Below are 18,583 nucleotides of genomic sequence, written 5' to 3' on the forward strand. Positions count from 1 at the left end.
TGAGCGCCTTAACAAGATTGAGTTAAAGGAAGCATTAAAAGAAGAAAAATTAGACATGATCAGGCGGGATGTAAGTGAGATGAAAAATGTATGTAAAACGAAGTCATGGAACCAATGTATGTGGTATCAAACTCGTCTAATATGCATGTGATGCATCAAGAGAAGAATATAGAAAGCATAGATGTTTGAGAATGGAAAGAATGTTGTCGTAGTGTATTTCGTACACTACATGAAAAATGTATATAGTACTAGATTCAATAAATATAAAGAAATAGAAGAAAATATAAAAATATATATTACATGCATAAGGCAAGATTCAAACCTTGTACCTCCATGTTAATAATTTGGAGTCTTACCATTATACTAAAACATCATGAGTGTGTAAAAAGTAGATATCCCATATAGAAAGCCTATATCACGCATATTTTCTAGGAAAAAGCTTTAGTTAGAAGAAAATGCATGATAAAAGAAAAAGCTACACATGCACATCTAGCGTGCATGAACACTATAGTTAATAAAAAACGTTGTCGTGAAGATCCGTCACTAGGCGCGGATCGTGAGGCGGAACCACCGGGGTTCTGGATCGGAAGGACTTGAAGTTTGCACTAGCTTTAGCGAGAAAGGATTTAAGATAGATTGAAAGAGAGAGATTGAGATAAGATAAAACACTTGACTTTAGATTGAGAGAGAGATTAAGATTGAGCTCTTGACTTTAGATTTGAAGAACAAGATTAATACATCAATTGGATAACGAATTTTTTTCTTACCATTAATTTTGATATAAAGTACAAAGCTCTCCCTTTGATCTTTTTCATCCCACCCTTTTATAGATGCTCCCATGCATATAATGCATGTGAGGGTACATGCATACAATGCATGGAATGCATGTGATGTATGCATGTTTGCCATTTGGTGCTTATGCATCACATGTCACTCAATCAAGCTCTAATATAAGAATTTCCATGTAAAGCTATAATGATAAAAATATAATACCTAAAGAAATGATTTGGCTTAATGGTAAGCTTATTGCTTCTTATCTTGGAGGTGCAAAGTTCGAATCTTGCTTACATCTTTTTCTTTTATGCACAAAATACTATTAGGCTTTTGGACCAAATATCTTTAAGACACCATGCACCGTGATCAACCACTCGACCGATCCGTCCAATTTGCATCTGTTTGGTCCAACCACTCGACCGATCCGTCCAATTTGCATTTGTTTGGTCCAGCCTAGTCCGTATCCCGAGTCGCTGCTTACCGGCCACCGGCTAACCGGTTCACCGGCTCCGTCACCGGTTGCCACCGGTTTTGGTTGGCCCAAAACTTTTACAAGTAGCTAAGCCACACCCACTTATCCAATTAGTTTGGTTCAAGTCACCTTGAACTCTCTATGCTCCACACATAGATACAAAGATAATAGCTTTTGCTTTGCCTTATATATGGTGAGATCCTTATTTGTCTTGTCTATATGGGATATCTCACAGTTTTATCTTTCTCTTATCCTTTGCAAACTTCCTACTCACATAACTTGAGACTTAGATGTCCGTTTGTTATGTAGTAAAGTGCATTCGAAAGCTCTTGAAGACCTCCATCTTTTTGTACTAAGATATTAAACTTATTTAAAATAGTATTTTCACTATTATTGTTTTATATGATTCATACTCGATTTCGTATGTTTTATGTGATTTTCACACCATTGCTGAAAATCTTCAGGACAACCCATGATCACTTTTAGAAAAAGCATGTTAGAGAAAGCATGGCATCCATAATTAGAGAAAAAGAATGGATTGCTAAGACTCTCTCATCACTATATAAGGATGTGGAGCATAATGTAGTAAGGGAAAAATAAATAAATAAATAAATTATGGGGTGAAAATATTTGGAAATTGGATATGTTTCTAAGTACCGATTAATAAACTATACTCGTGGGATTCACGAGGTTTCAATATTCTTCTCTTTCAATCTTGTAATGAATCGGGTATGATTCTTGTGTAGCGGATAAGATATGTGTTATGTGTATGTGTGAGAGGAAATAGAGAAGAGAAGAGACCACACAAGATGGATAGATAGAATGGAAAATAGAATACTCAAGTAGAAGAAGATGTATATTCACAAGGAGAATATGAAATACAAAAATGTAGCATTACAAGGAGTCATAACTGACTTAGTATGAAGTATGAGGAGGGTGCTTTGTATATAGTAACCCTCTCTCTTCATTAACTAACTACAACAACCCCTCTCTCTTGGGGAATGTGAAGACTCATAGTCATGTGGAATATGTAACTCATTTATTATGATTCTATGACACATAGTTAATGTGTAGAGAGTAATGGTGTGACTCTTGACCTTTGAGTAATCACAGATTCTCAAAAGGTGTGTTCACACATTGCACTATGTTGAGCTTGATTCTCAACACGCCCCCTCAAGCTCAACTTGGGTTGGTTCCTTTCGATTGATGTTCGCTTCGGCTGGTATCCGGTTCAGACGATCTCCGGTGTCCACGTTGGCTCGTACCTAGTTCAGACGGTATCTGGTTTTTGCTTGAACTCCCCCTTAAGCTTGTCAAGTCAGGGATCGTCAATCCAAGATCTGACATGAATTGCCGAAGCTTGTCGGCTCCTAGGGCCTTGGTGAAGATGTAGGTTGTCTAAAGATTCGTGTTGATGTGTAGAAGATCGACATCTTCGGCCTGAACACGCTTTCGAATGAAGTAGTAGTGCACTTCGATATGCTTTGTGCGTGTGTGGAACACTGAGTTCTGAGCCAGATATATACGGCTCATGTTGTTGTAGCAAATGGGAGTCAAATCCTTCATAATCCTCTTGAACCATACGACTTCACATGCAACTATGGTTACGCCCCTTTATTTGGCCTCCGTACTCGATAGTGCGACGGTAGGCTGCTTCTTACTACTCCAAGATATTGCTCCACTATCGAGCAAGAAGACAAATTTGGAGGTTGATCGTGGATAAGCTCTACAACTGGCCTAGTCGGCATCCATGTACCCTTCGAGTCGAATTGGTGTGACTGATGCGTAGAGGATGCCGTAATCCATTGTGCCACTCACGTAACGTAATACTTGCTTAGCGCAATTGAAATGGATATCTCGCAGAGTTTGCCTGAATTGGCTAAGGAGGTCGACCAGATAGTTGAGGTCGGGTCGAGTGATCGTGAGATAGATGAGGCTCCCGACCAGTTGACGATATTGAGTCGGCTCGTACTCGTTTGTGCCGGAGTCGGCATCTAGTTTGAGGTTTTGATTGAGAGGGGTTGCCACAGATTTGCACTCTATCATCCCGAACTTGTATAATAAGTTGAGAATGTAGTGTTGTTGAGAGATCATAATGCCGGTCGGAATCTGAATTACTTCAATGCCTAGGAAGTAATGAAGTTCCTTCATGTCCGTCATCTCGAATTTGTTGGAGAGGAGGGATTTCACCTTGTTGATATCGACTAAAATTTCTCCTCCAATGACCAAATCATCCACGTATAGGATGATGACAATCGAGTTTCTAGAGTCGTTTTATATGTAGAGGGAGTTGTCGGATTTCGGCATTCAAAGCCAATTTGATGAAGATATTGCATAATCTTCGAATGCCAAGCACACGGTGCTTGCTTGAGGCCGTAGAGTGGCTTCTTGAGTCGACACACAGCTTTCGGATGATTACGCGATTCGAAGCCGGGTGGTTGTACCATGTATACCTCCTCTTCTAATTCGCCTTGAAGAAAGGTGTTCTTTATGTCCATTTGATGAAGGTGCCACCCTTTTGCTCCTGCGAGTGCAATTACGGTATGCACAATCGTCATCTTTGCCACCAGGGCAAATGTCTCTTCGTAGTTGACTCCATGCGTTCGTGCGTATCCTTTTGCTACGAGTCGAGCTTTGTAGTGGTTTATGGTGCCATCGACGTTGTACTTCACCTTGTAGATCCATCTGCAGCCAATCGCCTTCTTGTGCGGTGAGTGGGGGACAAGATCCCACGTCTTGTTTTTGGAGAGTGCTTGCATCTCCTCATTCATCGCTTCAACCCATCTGGGGTCCTTCGCGGATTCGGCAAATGTTTCCGGCTCCCGTACTATGGCTACCTTCATCATAAAGGCGTAATGGTATGCCATATAATCGTAGTAGCAGAATTGGCTTACAGGGTTCTTTTCACAGGTGGATCGACGGAGCTTCTCGTTTGCGGATACTAAGGCTTTCTTCGCTCCATTTTTCTGGATGTTAAGGTCGTTGAACTCACTATCGGGGGAGTAAGTCAATTTGTTGCTGTCGAAGTGATCGTCTTCATACTTTGACATTTTCGCCTTCCCTTTGTCCAGCTTCGGACTCGACCGAGATGTGCTTTGATCGCTCGGAGGCTCTTGTGGCCCACTAAGCCTTGTCATAATTGGGCTTTCTTCGAACATGCGCGTGAGCCAATCTTCGGCTTCTATCTCTATTTCGGCAGATTCCGGGTCGAGCGGAATTAGAGTTGAAGTTGTCTCTGGTGCGTACTAGGATGCAGACTCGTCGAAAACGACGTCTTGACTTACTCGAGATTTTCGAGTTGAGGGGTTATAGCACTTGTACCCCTTTTTCTCTAGTGAGTATCCTACGAGGATACATTTCTCCGAATTCGGGTCGAGCTTTTGTCGCTTCTCGTCGGGGATGTGCACGTACGCAATGGAGCTAAATATCTGAACATGTGATAGGTTCGGCTTCTTTCCGAAAAAATTCTTGTGTGGAGTAAGTTCGTGCACACCGATGTCGGACACCAATTCATGAGGTATACGACTGTGTTAGCTGCTTCTGCCCAATACGACTTCGGCATGTGCTTTTCATTCATCATGGTTCGTGCTACTTCGAGGATGTGCCGTTTCTTTCATTCAACGATTCCATTTTGTTGTGGCGTATGTTGACACGAAAACTCTCGCCGAATTCCTTCTTTTCGTAGAAAAGCCGAAAATTCGTCGGAGAAGTACTCCTTGCCTCCATCCGACCGAAGACAACGTACATGTTGGCCTGTGGCTTTCTTGACTTCATTCTTAAAGTTTTGGAAGTGTCCGAACACTTCACTCTCTTGCCACATGGGGTAGATCCAGGTGTGCCTAGAGAAGTCGTGGATGAAGGCCACGTAGTCTCAGCATCCGCTGAATGTAGCCGTTTGAGCCGGACCCCATACATCGGAATGAATTACGTCGAGTAGGCCTTTGCTCATGTTCCACTCCTTTGGAAATGGGTGCCGATGTTGCTCGCCGAATTGGCAAGCGGCACACACACCTTCAATCTCTTTCTCCTTGAATGTCAGGAGCATGATGGCGACTCCTTTCGGTTGCATTGCCTTGAGCTTTTGGAGGTTGATATGGCCAATTCGCTTGTGCCATAACTATATGTCGGAATTGGCTTTCGTGCCCTTTGCGAACATGGACGATTTCATCTCGTGCAAGTTGAGAATGAACATCCAGCCCTCTCTTCGTCCGCAAGCGATGAGTCGGCCCTCTTTTTTGATGAAGCAATCACCTTGATTAAATCATAGTTGCATCCCTTGCTCAACAATTTGACCGACGGAAACCAAATTCTTCGTAATGGTTGGTACATGCAAGACATTCTTAATAAAAGTTTGGTTACCTTCTTTGCAGAATTAGATGCGTAGTGTCATCTCCAGCTCCGACATAGCCGGGTCGTTCCGGCTCTCAAAGTTCGTGGAACCATTCTTGATGAGACGTCATATGGTTCGAGCCATCGGAGTCAACGAACCATACGTCTTCCGGACTAGATGCGTTATTCGAAGTAGAAGCTGACATAGAATTTACTCTATGTCTCATCACAAACATTTCGCCACGATCGTCATAGTCGGAGTTGGTGGCATAGTTGGTGAGTTGTCAACTAGTGGAAGCCGACTCACGTATCTTCTTACGACACTCTTCTTCGTGGTGATCGACTTTTCAGCAATATTCGCATTTGATCGAGTTTTGTCGACTCAGACTGGAATGGAAGCTCCCCCTTCTTCCGAAGGTTCCTAGTACCTAATTAACTATCATGGTAGCTAATTAGCTTTCCTAGTAGCTAATTAGCTGGTAATAACTAGAGTAGCTAACTATCATAGTAGCTAATTAGCTATCATGGTAGCTAATTAGCTAATTTCCTATTCTAATTAGCTATTCTAGTAGCTATTTAGCTATCATGGTAGCTAAAACCCTATTCTAATAGCTAATTAGCTATCCTAAAAGCTAATTAGCTATTCTGGTAGCTAATTATCTGGTAATAACTAAATTAGCTATTGAGAATAGCTAATTAGCTATCATGGTAGCTAGTTAGCTATTTTGGTAGCTAATTATCTGGTAATAACTAAATTAGCTATTGAGAATAGCTAATTAGCTATCATGGTAGTAGCTATTGAGAGTAGCCAGTTACCTATGTAGTAGCTATCCTAGTAGCTAACTGAGGTAAATGTAACTGATAAGCTAATTAGCTTTTCTGCTAATTGAGCTAATTAACTTTCCGTGTAGAGTCAAAACAAATGTTGAGATAAATGTAAATACCTGAGGTACATCAAGAAGATGAATGGGATGCTCCTCGTATTGATTTCTTCCAACACATTTCCTGCATAAATCCTTTTTATTGGGTGAAACCCTACTCTCATTAGTCCAAAACATTGTGATTACATCCTTGATTTTAAATGTTATGGGTGTCATTGGCTTACATCTTGTAGTTAGCTTTAATAGACTAGTTCCTTCACCCGAGGAAATTATACGGTTCATTGTATTGTACATTGTTTTTCTACTAACACCAATTACCTTAGATAGCTCACTGATGTTTATATCATCAACATCACTATTAAGTAACATCATTAGACTAGACCTTTTTAAGACAAGATCATCTTCTAACCTGCTCATGGATACGAAACTATTACGAAGATTATTTACTAAAATAGATGATATGTTTGCATTAAGACCATCACAATCAACTAAGTCCTTTATCGATGGATCATTACATATTCCATAAAGTACTACCTTATTTTCTTCATTGCTAATGTGCTTGGTTTGAACATTGAAATAGTCTACAACCTTTCTCTCTATGATGGTAGTCGCATTACTTACATTCTCAGCTAAACTATCCTTACCTTTACTGAGTGTGGCTTTCGTATCCTTCAACAATTGACGATGTTTCCTTTTTTTTTTTCTGCCCAATAATTTCGTATGGCTTGTTGTGTCCTGATAGCATCATCCCTATCCTTATGATCATTGAGGGGTAATTCTAAACACCCTTCTTCCCCTTCCATTTGGCTAGACATATTAAAACCCTAAATTTCTAGAAGAAAAAACAAGTATTTAAGATGGCTATGGGCAACAACAATACACAAAAATATTCCACAATACACAAGATTAGACACAACAATACACAAGATAATCAATAGACAGAAAAGTTATTGCAATCCAAGACCGAACACTAGAGGAGTTCACTCTGTTGGATCGAACAGTTGAGGAGGCGATCCAGGACCGACCAATGGCGACAACTGAGTGTAGAATGTTGCCGTTGGATGAGTGAACTCCGTCAAATCGAAATGTGGAAGCAATCCAGGACTGGACAGTAGCGGCAACTGAGTGTAGAATGATGGCAATGGAGGAGAGAACCCCGTCAGATTGAACAGTTACCGATGATGCTTGTAACGCACAGAGAAGGCACCTAAGAGTAGAATGGCGGCAGTGGAGTTGTTAACGCCGTCGGGTCGAAAAATGGCAGCAATACACGACCTTGACAGTAGCGGCCCCTGAGTGTAGAGTGGCACAGAGAAGAGAACCCCGTCAGATTGAAAAGTTACCGATGATGCTTGGAACGCACAGTAGCGGCCCTTGAGTGTAGAGTGGCACAGAGAAGAAAACCCCGTCAGATTGAACAACTCTTTGATGATGCTTGGAACGCACAGTAGCGGCCCCTAAGTGTAGAGTGGCACAAAGAAGAGAACCCCGTCAGATTGAACAACTCTTTGATGATGCTTGGAACGCACAGTAGCGGCCCCTGAGTGTAGAGTGGCGGTAGGTGGACTCGATAGGGTTTAGCAACAGTGGTAGCAACTAACACAATACACAACTAGAGATGGCCTACATGATGTGGCAAAGGATCATGCATAATGGACCTAGGAATTCGATATATAATTTATGGTACACATTTATGGTGCACATATCAATTTATGTTGCACGTTTATGTTGCACATTTATGACACTCATTTACATATGTAATTAAAACACTCTAGTATTTTCAATGGTAGTTTTTTGCATAGTTAATTTATTAATGATGGCTTTTTACTAAAATGACTATTTATCAATGGTAGCTTTTTGCATAGCTAATTAGCTATGTCAAGGACATAGCTAATTGTTTCCACTCTCATGCTTTCACCCATAACTACTCTTCTAGCGATGAAAAAGATTTGGGAAGTTACTCCTACAAATTTGCAATAATACCGGATTGCTTATTGCGAATGATATTTCCTTATGGCCCAACACTAATGGTTTTACATGTATAAACACAACAGAAATAGTGTGATTGACTATGTGCTACTTTCCGAAGGTATTTTGGATCATATACATAAATTCTCACTTGGGGAATGGACACCAGAATCCGATCATAGGCCTTTATGTATTGATCTCAAATGTATGCATAGGTTTCATTGTGAGAAGGCTATTGAAAATAATAAACAACTGCACTTGAGCATGGACCTTAAGCGAGCGCCCATGTATTCCAAGATGGTTGAGGATATGTTACAAATGACAAAGATACAACATGGTGCCACACTAGAATGCAAATGGGAAGCTTTCAAGAAAGTAATTCTCTCCTGTACAAACAAATGTTTTTTGACCAACCGCACATCTTGGAAATGCACCAAGAAACTTAGGAAAAAATGGTTTGATAAAGAATGTCGTGAAGCTCGAAAATGCGTTATGGTTTTGGATGTAGTTAAGGATAAAGAGAATTACCAAAAGCATTTGCATGAGTATAAAAGGCTTATTCAAAGAAAGAGAAGAATATGGGAAGTTACTCAACAATTTATCCAAACACAAGAGAAAGCACATGCATGTGCTAAATTTTTGGGGAAATCTAAAGGGGAAACATGTTGAGAGTTATGGTGACTTAACTCTTCACGACTTGTCTATGCATTGTAAGAATTTATATGAGTCATCTCTTGCTGGAAAGATGATGTGTTATGGTTCTCTTTCACATATGTCTCCCTTCTTTCACATATGCATAGGACTTAAGAAATTGGCCTCTCGAAAGGCAAGCGATCTTCAATGTATAAAGGCTGAAATGCTCAAATGGACGGGAAAGGAAGCATATGCATGGATAAGCGATATGTTTAATGATGCATTGCAACATGGTATGCCGTATGATTGGACTACAAATTAGATCAAACCTTTACATAAAGGTGGAGATGCAAATAATGTAAACAACTATCGAACCATCATGGTTGGCTCATTAATGGCAAAACTATTTGGATGTATAATGGAATCAAAGATGAGTGTATGGACTGAAAAAAATGGTAAGAGAGATTATGGACAAGCTGGCTTTCGAAAACACCATAGCACCATTGATCACCTTGTCATGCTTCGAGTATTAATGGAGGAAAGTCGCCTTAGAGGTAAAGGTTTATTTTGTTGCTTTGTAGAATTCAAGAAACTTTTGATATGGTACCTTGTGAGCATCTTTGGAGGCGAATGGAAGAAGGTGCCAAGTGAATATATGCTTGCAATTTCCCGAATTTATGAGAAGGTTATATGTTGTGTGCGTATGAGAGATAGACTTTCAGATTTTTTCAATAGCACTATTGGTGTTAAGCAAGGATGCCCACTCTCACCAACACTATTTGGTCTATGCATTGATGAATTGGATGAAATGGTTACCAAGTTTGCAAAGGAAGAATATGTTGAAGAAGTTGTCATTGGGAATGTTGTGATTATACTTTTGTTATATGCAGATGATGTAGTGCTTTTTGCAAATACTTAAGGAGATGCACAAAAGCTTATGAAGGCATTGGAAAAATTTTGCATGCCTAAATTAAGTGTCAATAGCTCTAAAACAAAGATTATGCTTGTGAAGAGCCAAAAAAGAGATAAACCATACATTATATATACCAATGAGCCACTTGAATGTATGGAACGCTTCAAATATCTTGGCCTTGAAGATCCTTCAAATCATAGATGGAATGAATGTGCTACACGTTGATTAGAGGCGGGTAAGCGAGCATACTATGCATTTGAGAACACATGCAATCTCGGAGATATTAAGTGTTGGGTCCTCGTGCCCACACAAGAGAACATTGCAGACCTCTTCACAAAGGCTCTACCTAGGGAGAAGTTTGAAGCTTTCCGCAATGCTTTAGGCCTAATCCCATTTGTGGATTCATCTCTATCCACATAGCTTGGCACTTGTTTAACCATGAGTGTCAACTCCTTGTTCACTGCATCACTCCCAAGGGGGATTTGTTGACATATTTTGGTAGTGATGTGTGAACACACTTAGGATAGTGATGTGTGTGAACACACTTAGGATAGTGATGTGTGTGAACACACTTAGGATAGTGATGTGTGTGAACACATTTAGGACAGTAATGTGTGAACACACTTAGGACAATGATGTGTGTGAACACACTTAGGACTACAAGGGCATTTTTTCCCTCTGTCTAAAAATACTCTTAGAACCATTGTAAAGAATTGGGTATGATTCTTGTGAAGCGGAATAGGTGTGAACTGTGTGTGTATGAGAGAGAGAGTGTGTGACAATGAAAAGGGGGCAATAGAAAAAAGAGATGTTCTACTTGTAGAAGAAGACATTTGAGGGAGTCTAACTGTATTCTAAAACCTTCTTTTGAGAAAATTAAGGAATGCTGAAGCCTAACTATATAACTACCCGAACACTTAGATTAACTATATTATTTTCTGAAATTTTCCTAAAAAACAAATAATTAAAAATTATTTTTTATTTTAAAAATAATGCTAAAGTCTTCTATATAAGGAGGTTAGAAATTTCATTTTCATTATCACGTGAAAGAATCCATCGAGCTCAGAGCACAGGCCAATTTTCGAGCACTCAGAAGCACATCGTGGACAGCACTACCTCCGGCACGAACCATGAACAAGGGAAAGAAAATCGTCAGGTTAGTAATATTCATTACATTTTTTAAGATTCCTAAAGATTCCTTAAAGATTCCTTTCCTCAACACATAGAAATTTTATTTTATTTTGTACAATGAACTTGGAAAGCAATTCTGAAAGCCAGGACCTTCAACCAAAATCCGATGCAGTGCATCGGATTTTGGTTGAAGGTTCTGCCTTTCAACCGAAATCCGATGCACTGCATCGGATTTTGGTTGAAAAAAATGTTGTTTTTGCGATAAAAAACTATCGCATGGGACCATAAAATTGACGTAATTTAAATGATAATTTGCGTGATTTAGATGAAATTGTACGTTGTTTCTATGTTTTCACCAACGTTTTTAATTTCAGTGAACCCAGACAAAAAGTTCCTTCATTTAGATTGAAGATTCGATCTCCGACAAAACGAGATTCTGGCTCCTTCATGAAGGACACGATTAAAAAGAATTTATTTGACTCAACGGGGGAAGGAGGATCCAAGTCATCTGTGGCTACTACCAAAATCAACAAAGGTAGTACGCAAGAGGAGAAAACGGTTGAGGTGAAATATAAGGATTACCCCGAACTTGAATGGTGTCTCTCTTATGTCGAGGAGGATGGGGTGCTGTTATTGATAACGGCAAAATCGGACGGGGAAGGGAAACTTCAGCTTGGAAAAACATTTAATTACGGGCATGTAACCAAGCTAGAGTACGAAGACATTGATTCTACATGTATTTTAATCGACGTCTCGAGCTCAGTTGGCGATAGGCGATTGCGACTTGATGAGGGAAACCTAGTACCCGAATCTTGCAATCCCAAGGCTTTGCGTAAAGACCTGCAAACAAAAAATAACTTGTTGGTAGCTCTTCGGCCGTATGTGACAGGAGAGATGATGACCGGTGAAGCAGAAACTCCACCGAAAAAGTCTAGGAAGACAAATCCTGTTCAAAAGAAATATACTAAACGACCACGACCCGAAGAAGAAGAAGAAGAAATATTAGAGTTCGTGGAAGAAGAAGACGACCAACAAGTTGACGTCGTGGCTCCAGGCGGACAACTATCTTCTGGTGTCCTGACGTCAGAACAAAATAAAATAAGAGAAAATATTGTGAAGACTAAACTTGTGCGCAGGGGCCAGCTATTTCATTTGCCCATTACTTCTATCCAAAGGCCCCCCATTGACCCCGTGACTGGAAGACGTCCCTTGGAAATTAGGGAGCCGCACTCCGTCCATGTACAAAACCTGAAAAGCAAAATGAAAATCAATCCTCACGCTACTGTGGTGCCATTTTTGGTAACGGTTGATCAAGAACAATGCCCAACAGTAGCAGATTTCAAGTATAGCTCTGCAGACGATTACACATACTATGTAATTGGAGGATCACATTCGGCCGAAGCTCGACGACAGCTTGTCAAAGAATATCCTCTCACGCCGTTCTTCAAATACGCCGAATGTAAGGTATATGCAGGACTAACTCACGAGGAGGCGAAGCTGCTCGCATGGGACCATAACAATGACAACGATTATAGGCAAAAGATGTCATGTATAGAGAGGATAAGATTTTTTCATCATGAATACCTCGATGCCTTGAATCGTTTTGGTCCAAGATTGTGGCCTGGATTGCGACGTCAGTGTTTATTGGAAGTAGGGATTGAAGTGGATGAGAGTACGAAATCCGAAGGTCTCTGAAAATATGATTCTTGCTTTCAACTAGCTTTTCGGACTGGAGAGGTGTGGGATCTCCAAGACAAAATATTCTCTATGTGGGAGCGGAAAGAAGTCAAGGGGCAAAGATAAAAAAAGGGAAGAATTGATCCACAAGTTGAGATGAAATCAAAGACCAAGGGAAAAAGCGACTTGGTAATCGAGGAGTTACCAGAGGACATGAAACTTTTACCTTGGAGATCATTACAAGGTATCAAAGATGATAGATTGTTAATATCCGTGCTATCTCGAGTGGTCGCCAAGGAATTTAGTTTGGACGAGATGGTAACAGACTTGCAAAAGTAAGTGTTTATAGTATACCTTTTCATGAAAGTCTTCAATTATTTTGAATATCTTATTTCTAATTTCATATTGATTGTGCAGTCACAAGGTATACATGAAGATTCAGGAGTTGATGATGCAAAAACTGAGTTTACCGACATGGGAAGAAGTTGAACAAGCCTGCCCGATAACTTCTTCCTACAAGGTATTGGAGGAATATTTTATTGTATTTAGAGAATGGGTATGTGTCTTTTGAATGTTGATATGTTAGAAAGTAATGTTCCCTGCTAACAACAATGACACTTGCAGAAACCATCAAAATCGAAAAAGAACAACGACAATAATGACGGTATTCCAGTGGCCTTCATCACGCACTTAGAACGTGCGAAATATGAGAAGAGAATGACCAAAGGGAAGGAAATGGAACTGCCCGAGGATTCGGAGACTGTAAAGAGTTTTTTGCATAGGTCCGATCCTTTCAAACAACTTCATTATAGTGTTTTCAATGGCGAAGTATCCCAGATGCTCGAACTGTTACTGAGAAGGCACTACACTTTGCTGATAGCTGACATACCATATGGTTTCCGTATTGCGGGATCAACATATGATGATGTGCCTTTCAAGTACCCTCAGATCGAGAAAATGGTAAAGGATTTCGTAGAACTGACATTGGCCCCCTTGTGGAGGATAGTCATATTTCATAGCATGGGGCAATCACTGTCAGTCACAATAGCTTTGAAGTTCCGTTGTCATGCCACTGAACACATGCATTGGTGCGTTATAGTTCGCTTTTACTCATTACAGTACTTCTTATTATATGTACACATTTACACCTCTAATACTTGATTTTCTTTCTCTATAGGATCAAAACAAATATTACACGTAGCCCTGGCGATCGAATGGTTAGTGCGGTCGAACATTTTTGTGTGGGCTACTATGATTCAATTACAAAGAAGAAGGCTAGAGCACATGTCAATGAGCGTAACGTGGTTAACTACATCATGTGCCCAGCTGTAACCAAAAAATTAAGACATGTGTTAGGGGATAAAAGTATGGTGAACCCTTATCAAAAACCTCAAAGATTGATCAACCACCTCATAGAGCTCTTCTCGAATCCAGATGATTGGGTCCTAGACTTGTTCTCTGGCATAGGTATAATATATATATTTAATTTCAATCTTGTCTATCAAGTTTAAGACGTTACTTCTTATATATACTTGTTTGTGTTCATGCGACCATTAGGTACAACGACAACTTGTGCATTGAAGATGTTTAGAAACTGTGTTGCATTGGAGAAGGACCCTGCTCAAGTTAACTTCATCAAAATGAGGATCACAGGAATCTGGGACTGTCCAGATCAGGATCAAGAAGTCGGAGCAAAACACATCAACGAGACAGAGATGTTCCAGATGACTTCACGAGAACCAATGGAACCAATTGATGAAGAAGCAGGGGAGCTGGTGGACCTGGAAGATGTAGCACAGTTTGACCATACATCAGATTCGGGAGAGCTTGGAGATGACACGAATGAAAACAGTCTAGAACAATCATCGCCAGAGGAGCCTGCTCTGCCTGATTTGCTTATAGATTGATGTAGATGGCGTAATGTAAAAATTGAGGATTTTGAGGCATAATGTTCACCATCACTTCATATTATATTTGTATATGAGAACATCTGTAATTGTTTATCGTTTAATTAAATTCACCTGTTCATAATTTCCCTTTTTAATCATTATTGGAACCGTTGTTTGTATTTACATATAATTGGTCACCATGCTCTTCTTCAGTTTGAGATATTAACATGATATTGTAATTTCTCATTTCCGTTGGCATGACTATATATGAAAAGGCGAATGTTTCTGATAATAAGAGGTTTTTAGTTACCTACGGTTCAAGTCTACTGGTTCCACATAGTATAAATGAATGTCGTACGTAATTGTTACTCTTACCAATTACATTGTCATGAACTATATGACATTATACAATGAAACTATCGATATACCCATCCAACAAGTGGGGTACTACTTTATTCCTAAACCCAAAACCACATATTTATAATTACGGTTTATGTAGTTTTACTCTACAATTTGAATATGGATACCAATTTTAGAACTTTATATTGAACCAAGTCTTCAATTGTGCTCCATGATATGCAAATTGACACGAATGTGGACACATATACAATTTAGTAATTGCTAGGTTTTTTTTGTTCTATATTTAACCATCAAGTCGCAAAAGGGGTACGCATGCATCGTATATTTTCGATATCAGGCTAAAATAGGGTACTTTTCTACATCTGGCCAACTATGCCAAAAGAGAATACGACATATTACCTGTTTCAAATGACCCGGTGTTGTGTGTGTGAGAAGTAAGACACAAAGTATACGCAAGGTAGATTGTATTAACAAAGGAAAATGACTCAACACTATACAAGGTGGGAGGAGGGTGCTTTATGTAGTCACCCTCTCTCTTCATTAACTACAAGACTCAGGAGCATGGGGAATGTGAAAGCTCATAAGTTATGTGTCATAGAATATGATTCTATGACTCATACTAAATGCTAGAATACAAAGAGGTGACATAATGGTGACTCTTGACCGTTGGAGTGTCTATTCACTCTCAAGGTGAGTTCACACACTAGACCAAGTTGAGCTTGATTCTCAACACGCCCCCTCAAGCTCAAGTCGGGTCGGTTTTAGATGGTATCCGAAATCCGCTTCGACTCGCGTTCCGGAGTCCGCGTCGACTCGCGTTCCGGAGTCCGCGTCGACTCACATTTATGCGGAGTTGCGGAATCTGTGCTCCAGCTTACGTTGTGCTAGTTGCGAAGTCTGTGCTTCGGCTTGCGTCTTTCTTCGCGGCTTTGTTGCACGGTAGATCGGCTCTTCGCGGCTTCGTTGCACGGTTGCGTAATCCACACATTATTGCATAGCGTCTTCAGTACTCCCCCTCAAGCTTGGCAGGTCAGGGATCATCAATCCGAGATCGGTCATGAATTGCCATAGCTTGTCGGCTCTTAAGGCTTTAGTGAAGATGTCGACCGTTTGAAGATTGGTGCTACTGTGTTGTAGGTCGACATCACCAACTAGAACGCGCTCTCGAATGAAGTGATAGTGCACTTCGATGTGCTTTGTCCACGCGTGGAACACCAGGTTCCGAGCCAAATAGATACTGCTCATGTTGTCACAGTAAAGGGAAGTCAGATCCTTAATGGGTATGCCCAGATCCTTGAGTATCCTTTTGAACCATACGGCTTCACATGCGGCCACTACCGCGCCCCTATATTCCACCTTTGTGCTCGAAAGAGCGACGATTGGTTGCTTTTTGCTGTCCAGAATATTGCTTCACTGCTGAGGAAGAAAACAAATCCAGAGGTTGATCTTCTATCAACTTTGTAGCCGGCCCAATCGGTGTATGTGTACCCCTCGAGTCGTATTGGCATCGCGGTCTTGTAGGGGATGCCACAATCCATTGTGCCGCTCACGTATTGTAGAACTCGCTTAGTGCATTCCAAGTGAGTATCACACGGTGTTTGCATGAATTGGATAAGGAGACCGACCGGATAACTGAGATTGGGTCGAGTGATCGTGAGGTAGATGAGACTCCCGATGAGTTGCCGATACTGAGTCGGCTCACACGCTTTGGTGCCGGAGTTTGCATCTAGTTTGAGATTGCGATCGGGCGGGGTTGCCGCGGATTTGCACTCAACCATACCGAACTTGTATAACAAGTTGAGGATGTAATGCCATTGAGAGATCATGATTCCGGCCGGAGTCCGAATTACCTCAATGTTGAGGAAGTAGTGGAGCTCCTTCATGTCCGTCATCTTGAACTTGTCGGAAAGAAGGGATTTGACCTTATTGATGTCGATGAGATGCTCACCGCCAATTACTAGGTCATCCACATATAAGATGATGACGAATGCACTTGCGGAATCACTTCGTATGTAGAGGGAGTTGTACGATTTTGACATACGGAAGCCGATTTGATGAAGATATTGCGTTATCTTTGAATGCCAAGCACGCGGTGCTTGCTTGAGGCCGTAGAGTGGCTTCTTGAGTCGGCATACAACTTTCAAATGGGTGCTCGAGTTGAAGCCGGGTGGTTGGATCATGTACACCTCCTCTTCTAATTCGCCTTGTAGAAAGGCATTCTTGACGTCCATTAGATGGAGGTGCCACCCTTTCGCTGCGGCAAGCGCAATTACGGTTTGTACCGTCGGCATCTTTGCCACCAGGGCAAAGGTCTCTTCGTAGTCAACTCCGTGCGTTTGGGCGTAGCCTTTCGCTACGAGTCGCGCTTTGTAGCAGTTGACAGAACCGTCAGCGTTGTACTTCACTTTATAAATCCATCTGCATATGATCGCCTTTTTGTGTGGTGAGGTGGGAACGAGATCCCATGTCTCGTTCTTGTGTAGTGCCTGCATCTCCTTGTTCATGGCTTTGATCCATCGCGGATCCTTGGCTGCTTCTGAGAATGTTTCCGGCTCGCGTACTGACGCCACCTTCATCATAAAGGCATAGTGATATGCCATGTAGTCGTTGTAGCCGAATCGGCTGACCGGATTCTTTTCACAGGTGGAGCGACGGAGCTTTTCATTTGCAGAGATGAGGGCTTTCTTAGCTCCAATTGGTACATCGAAGCTATCGAACTCACTGTCGAGTCACTGAGTCGACTCATCGTCATCGAAGCGATCGTCTGCGTATTCCGCCATTTTCGCCTTGCCTTTGTCCAGTTTCGGGCTAGGCCGTGATGTGGTTTGATCGCTCAAAGGCTCTTGTGGTCCACTCAGTCGGGTCGTGATCGGAATTTCTTCAAACATGTGCGTAGGGTGATCTTCATCCTCTATCTCTTGTTCGGCGGATTCCGGGTCGAGCGGAGTCAGGGTTGTCTCTAGTGCGTACCAGGATGCAGACTCGTTGAAAACGACATCTCGACTTACGCGAGACTATCGAGTTGAGGGGTTGTAACACTTTTACCCATTTTGCTCCAATGAGTATCCTACAAGTATACATTTCTCGTCGGGGATGTGCACGTACGCTATCGCGTTGAATATCCGGATGTGTGATAAGTCAGGCTTCTTTCCGAAGTATTTTTCGTGCGGAGTGACCTTGTGCACGCCGGATGTTGTGCACCGGTCCATTAGGTAGACGGCCGTATTTGCAACTTCGGCCCAATATGACTTGGGCATATGCTTCTCGTTCATCATGGCCCGCGCTACTTCGAGGATGTGCCAATTTTTGCGCTCAGCTACTCCGTTTTGTTGTGGAGTGTGTCGGCAAGTGAATTCTCGCCGAATTCCTTCCTTTCGGAGATACACCGTGAAATCGTCCGAGAAGTACTCCTTGTCGCCATCCGATCAAAGACAACGTACATGTCGGCCCGTGGCTTTCTCGACTTCATTCTTGAATGTTTGGAAGTGTCCGAACACTTCGCTCTTTTGTTGCATCGGGTAGATCCAAGTGTGCCTAGAGAAGTCGTCGATGAAGA

Source organism: Azolla caroliniana, unplaced genomic scaffold, assembly GCF_043228905.1.
Source record: "Azolla caroliniana isolate FFs.n. ecotype wild unplaced genomic scaffold, voAzoCaro1.0.p SCAF_20, whole genome shotgun sequence".
Taxonomy (NCBI): domain Eukaryota; kingdom Viridiplantae; phylum Streptophyta; class Polypodiopsida; order Salviniales; family Salviniaceae; genus Azolla; species Azolla caroliniana.